Here is a 6693-nt window from a genome sequence, read left to right as displayed (position 1 = left end):
CAAAGAGACACCTCTCCAGGAGCCAATAGTGTCTCTGCATCTATCCAGCGTAATCCCTTAAGGGGACAAGAATAGTCAATCCATCACCATCCTTGCCTCCCTGGAGGCCTGGTGAGCAGCCCCCAGGAAAGGAGAAGAAAGCATTTGCTTACGTTAACTCGATTACGCCAATCACTCTCATGGTGTTGTTCTCCACCACTGCAGCCATCACAGAGGAGATCCAGAATCCCACATTTCCTTTTCACTAATTGATGCCCTTATGTGAGCAGCCGTCATCTCACCAACTCCACCAATGGAAAATAAAGAGAGGAAAATGTTCCAGAAAGAGCTCTTCTTTATATAATCACCATGGCAGTGCCGTTATCACAGGGGTTATCTATCTAGGCCAAAGTAGTACAGAAAAGAGAACGGCTGTGGCATGCTTGGGCCCCCACAGCAGCCTGGAGACACAGCGGGGTCACAGGCAGATGGGAGAGCTTTCCAGCCTCTGCCCTGGCTCCTAATGCAGCACTCGCAGGGCCTGCTCATTCGTCCCCAGGTAGGTCTCGGGGTGACCAGGAGCTAGGCCCCTGAATGTCCTCAGGCTCCTTGCCGGGGCAGGTCCTGTGCTGGCACCTCCTGAGGGCACCAGGCCAGATAGGAAGGTGTCTCCGTGGCAGCAGGCCCAGCCGGTTTGTCCTGTGGCTAACACTGAGTGCCAGCTAGGAACTGGCCCCTCCGTAGCTGTCCTCCTCTCTCTGAGACATGTACCACAGGCCAAGCCTGCCTTTGTCCCTGGAGTTTTAGAAACTGGGTAAACCCCCTCCCTTGGGTATCTCTCTGTCTTCGTACAGGCCCACCCCCAAATGCTGAGGGGTGCTCCCCAACCGGAATCCCCTTCTCCCCTCCCATCCACCCTGAACTGTGTTCTTGAGTCAGTCAGACTTAGGCATCTGCACTTTTGTCTTCCATATTATGGGTTCTTGCCCAGGAAGTTCCCCAGATCTCCACATGATTAAACCCTTGAGGGGTCATCTCTTCATCCCTCTGGAACTGGAACATCTCTTCATCCCTAGGTGAAAATATTCATGTTATTTACGACTTAGAAACAACTAATGTAGGGGGGCCTGACTGGCTCAGTTGGTTAAGCGTCTGACTTGCTCTCTGGGCCAGGTCATGATCTCATGGTTTGTGAGTTCAAGACCTACATAGAGCTCTACGTTGACAATGTAGACCCTGCTTGGGATTCTCTGTCTCTCCCTCTCTCTCTGCCCTTCCCACGCTCTCTCTCTCTCTCTCCTGGCTTGTGGAGATCCGTTAAATGTAAATAAATAAACTTAAAAAAAAAGAAACAACTAATGTAAGCAAAACCATGAGATTGGATGATCTGAGGGAACTTCCATTTGCTTACTGGAAAGTAAGCTTTTTTTAAAATTTTTTTAATGTTTATTTATTTCTGAGACAGAGAGATACAGAGCATGAGAAGGGGAGGGGAAGAGAGAGAGGGAGACACAGAATCTGAAGCAGGCTTCAGGCTCCGAGCTGTCAGCACAGAGCCCAACACGGGGCTCCAACTCACAAACCGTGAGATCGTGACCTGAGCCGAAGTCGGTCGCTCAACCGACCGAGCCACCCAGGTGCCCCGAAAGTAAGCTTTTTATAGGGAGAGCTACTGGGCATGAACTTGGTAGAGGGCTTGACCCTTTGACAAAAATGTGGGTAAGAGGCACAAGCTGGATTAGAGAAAAGGTACTGCTATGGACTGAATTGTGTCCCTCCAAAATTCATAGGTTGAAGCCTAACCCTTGGTGTGATTTGACTGTCGTTGGAGTAAAGAAGTAATTAAGGTTAGGGGCACCTGGATGGCTCAGTCGGTTAAGTGTCCCCCTTCAGCTCAGGTCACGATTTCATGGTTTGTGAGTTCAAGCCCCACATCGGGCTCTCTGCTGTCAGTGCAGACTCTGCTCTGCATACTCTGTCTCCCTCTCTCTCTGCTTCTCCCCTGCTCACTCTCTCTCTTTCTCTCTCAAAAACAAATACATAAACTTTAAGAAAAATATTTTTCCAAAAAAGTAATTAAGGTTAAATGAGGTCATATGGGTGGAGTCCTAATCCAGTAGGATTAATGCCCTTATAAGGGGAGTCTAGAGAGTGTCCTCTCTCTCTCTCTCTCTCTGCCAAATGAGGACATGTTGAGTAGGCAGTCATCCACAAGCCAGGAAAAGAGCTCTTACTAGGAACCAAATGGACTTCTCAGCCTCCAGAACTGTGAGAAGTATTTGGTGTTTAAGCCAGTGTGTGGGCTTCCCCCTACTACATTGATGCAAAGATATTTTGCTGAGTACCACAAAGAGAAATAATAGGATGGCTTGGGTAGAACAGTGGAGAAATATATTTAGACTGAAACATCACACTCATCAGATCTACAAATTAAATGGGAGATAACTGACATCTTTACAATACTGAGTGTTCTAATCTACAAATATGGATGTATTTGGTTTCCTAAGGCTACCGTAACAAAGTACCACAGAGTGGGAGGCTTAAACAATAGAAATTAATTTTCTCACAGTCTGGAGGCTAAAAGTTCAAGATCAAGGATTCAGCAGGGTTGGTTTATTCTCAGGCATCTTTTCTGAGTTGTAGATGGTAGTGTTCTCCCTGTGTCTTCACATCATCTTGCATCTGTACCCACTTGTGTTCAAATTTACTCTTCTTAAAAGGACACCAGTCATATTGGATTAGGGCACACCCAAATGATCTCATTTTAACTTAAACTCCTCTTTAAAATCTGTATCTCTAGGGGCACCTGGATGGCTCAGTCAGTTAAGCATAAGACTCAGTTTCTGCTCAGGCCATGATTTCATGTTTTCCTGAGTTCGGGCCCCACATGGGGCTCTGCACACTGACTGCATGGAGCCTGCTTGAGATTCTCTCTCTCCCTTTCTTTCTGCCCACCACCACTGATGCTCTGTCTCTCTCAAAATAAATAAATAAACTTAAAAAAAATCTCGATCTCCAAACAGAGTCACATTCTGAGGTAGTGGGGGTTAGGACTTCAACATAAGAATTTTGGAGGCGAACATAATTCAGACTGCTGACAATGAAATAACCGTCTATTTATTCATGTCTTCTTTCTCTCAATAATGTTTATAGTGTTTAATGTTGAGGTCATGTCCATCTTTTGTTAGATTTATTCTGAGATATTTGATGTTTTGACTCTTATAATTGGTATTTCTTAAATACCATTATTTATTTGTTTTTGATATATTGAAATGCCGCTGATTTTTATACATCAATCTTTAATCCAGTGATGATGTTAAATTTTATTAATTGCAATAGTTCATTTGTAAATCCTTTTAGATTTTTCTACTTCACAATCAACGTAATCTTGAAATTGTTATTTTATTTGTTCCTTTGTTAGTCTTTGTACTTTTATTTATTTTTCTTCCCTTATTGCAGTGGCTAGGACAACCAGTACAACAATGAAAAGAAATGATGATAACAAACCTTGTCTTCTTTCTAATCTCTGTGGAGTTGTTTTCTATATTATACCATCAAGTATAGTTTTTCCTATGGATTCTTTGCTCATTATAAGCTTAGGGAAGTTTTGGGTTTTTATTTTTGTTTTTTGTTTTTTTTTTTGCTATTTCCTGTTTGCTGAGCCCAATCAGCGATGGAATGGATTTTATCACTACTGATTCTGCATCTATTGAAAGTACCATATCATTTTTTCCCCTTTATTCTGTTGATGTGGTAAAATACATAGATTACTTTTTTAAGGTTAAATATTATATTTCTGGAATGGACCCAAATTCAAAATGACATATTGTCTTTTTAAATATTGCTGGATTCATTTTGCTAAGATTTATTTACAATTTTTGTATTTATATATTTTTAAAATATTTTTTAATGTATATTTTTTTTTTAATTTTTTTTTCAACGTTTATTTATTTTTGGGACAGAGAGAGACAGAGCATGAACGGAGGAGGGGCAGAGAGAGAGGGAGACACAGAATCGGAAACAGGCTCCAGGCTCTGAACCATCAGCCCAGAGCCTGACGCGGGGCTCGAACTCACGGACCGCGAGATCGTGACCTGGCTGAAGTCGGACGCTTAACCGACTGCGCCACCCAGGCGCCCCTTTAATGTATATTTTTGAGAGAGAGAAAGAGACAGAGTGCATGTGCATGCACAGGTGGAGGAGGGGCAGAGACAGAGAGGGACAGAGGGTCCAAAGGGGGCTCTGCCCTGACTGCAGAGAGCTCAAACTCACAAACTCACATGAGATCATGACCTGAGCTGAAGTCAGATGCTTAACCAACTGAGCCACCCAGGTGCCCTGGCTTTATGTCCTTGAAAATGGCCTATAATTTTCCTTTCTTATAAATGTTCATGTCATGATCTAGTTTCAAGGTACTGGCCACATAAAACAAGATGACATACGTTCTCTGTTTTGTTTTATATTATTTTTTAGAGAAGTTTGTACACATTCAGTGTTATTTATTCTTTAAATGCCTGGAAGAATTACCAGCATGTCAAGAGATGTCTTTGTGGGAATTTTTGTAATTACAAAATCAACTTATTTAATCTATAGAGAATTATATAGATTTTAGAAATTTTCTCCCTGATCACTTCTCAGCCTTTTGGCTAAGATCAAGTGTAGAATTTTTTTCCCTGTTTCCATTTTGGTAAGTTGTATTTTTCTAGAAAATTTCTCAGTTTACCTAAATTTTGAAATTTACTGAAACAAAGTTGTTCACAATATCCTTTCACTATTTTTTGTAATTTTCTGTAAGATATGTGGTAATTCCTTTTTTGCATTCCTGATATTGGCAGTATGTGTCTTCTCTCTTTCTTAATCACACTTGGTAAGAGTTTAGTTTTTCAAAGAACCAACTTATAGCTTTGTAACTTTTTCTGTTGTATATTTGTTCCACCTTTGACCAATTTCTACTATTGTAATTATTATTATATCCTTTCTTCTTTCTTTTAACTTAATATTTTTAAACTTTCTATTCTATGTTCTATCAATAAAATCAATAGCTGATTCATTTTCAATTTATCTTTTTTTTTTGACATATGGACTTATTCTTTTAAGCATGGTTTTAACTACCTCCTGCCTCCGTTAGTGTGCCACATTTTCATTTTCATTTCATAAAATAATTTTAAATTTCCATCGTGATTTAATTTTGCCCTTGAGTTATTTGGACATATATTGTTTAGTTCCGAAACATTTGGGGGCTTTATAATAAACTTTATCATTGATCTCTAGCTTTATTTCACTCTATAATTTTACTACATGGAATTCTGTTAGGATTTGATTTATGGTTGAGTGTATGGTCAACTTTGATATTGCTATACCATGTACTCTTAAAAATAATGTGAATTCTGAAGTTGTTTGTACAGATGGTAAATCATGTTCAAATTTTATATACCTTTAATGATTTGTTTTTGTTTGCTTGTTGTTGAGAACATGTAAAATCAGCCAGTATGGTTGTGAATTTCCTCCTTTAAATATGCAATTTTTGCATCAGCTATTTGATGTTGTATTATTGGGTGCATACAAATTGAAAAGTATTCAGTCTTAAGGTGCTGGGGTGGCTCAGTCAGTTGAGTGTCTGACTTCGGCCCAGGTCACGATCTTGCGGGCCCTGCAATCAGGCTCTGTGTTTGGAGCCTGTAGCCTGATTCTGATTCTGTGTCTCCCTGTCTCTCTGCTCCTCCCCTATTCACGCTCTCTCTCTCTCTGTCTCTCTCAAAAATAAACATTAAAAAAAAGTATTCAATCTTTCTGGCTGATTGATCTTTTATCATTATGAAATATCCTTCTTTATCTCCAAGAATGCCTTTTACCTTAAAGTCTATTTTGTTTTATATAATTATATCATGTTATTTTTTATTCGTTTAGACTTTCAGTTCTTTTGTGTTCTTAGATGTAAGGTGTTTACTTGTTCAGCTTGAGAGATTTTGTTTTATAATTGAAGTATTTAGACCATTTATACTTAATATAATTCCCGGTATATCTTGGGTTTTTATTACCTATGACTTATTATATGTGTTCTACATACTTTATATGCCTTTCTTGCAACTTTTTGAATTAATAAAGCATTTTAAGATTATTTTCCAGTTCCTTCTGGAAATTACAACCTTGGTGGTTACATATTGTATTTTTCTTTAATAATTACACAGTGATTACAACAAACATCTTTGATTTATTAGGGCATCAGAGAGATAAGTACTTGGATCACTTCCCAGGTAATGCTAGAACTTTAACAATTTCAATTCCATTACCTTGCTCCCATCTTTTGTGTGTTGTTTTATGTATATGTTCTCATGAGTTTTAAATCATTATCATTCTATGTAGTCAATATTCATTTAGACTTACCTACATATCTTCCATTTCTCTTTATATCTTCTCACATTTCCATGTTGCCATTTGAGGTAACTCTCCTTCTCTCTTAGGAAATGCTTTAGTACTTTTTTAGTGTGTGCTTGAAGACAACAAATGGTTTAGTTTTGGTTTTTCTAAAATTGTTCTCATTTTTTCTTCATTTAACAGATTTGTTTTCTGGATATAATTCTAGTCGAGTAGTGACATTCAGAAAAATCTATTCAGCAACATTTATGTATGAACTAAAATTTATCCAAAACTTACTTTGGCCAAGTATTTACCCTTTTAGGAAATCAATGGAAATAAGTTAAAGTGAAAATAAAG

General features: G+C 38.9%; 1 pseudogene; it reads left to right on the top strand.

Annotated features, from left to right (window-relative positions):
* The first annotated feature begins 4605 nt into the window (after positions 1–4605).
* Positions 4606–4694, top strand: LOC124517475 (uncharacterized; annotated as a pseudogene).
* Positions 4695–6693: the final 1999 nt, after the last annotated feature.

This window comes from Lynx rufus, unplaced genomic scaffold (assembly GCF_022079265.1).
Source record: "Lynx rufus isolate CCGP_SWC_20201006 ecotype Redwood Valley unplaced genomic scaffold, mLynRuf1.p SCAF_21, whole genome shotgun sequence".
NCBI classification, from domain to species: Eukaryota; Metazoa; Chordata; class Mammalia; order Carnivora; family Felidae; genus Lynx; species Lynx rufus.
The sequence above is the reverse complement of the archived record's forward strand: the minus strand, read 5'-3'. Positions and strand labels throughout refer to the sequence as shown.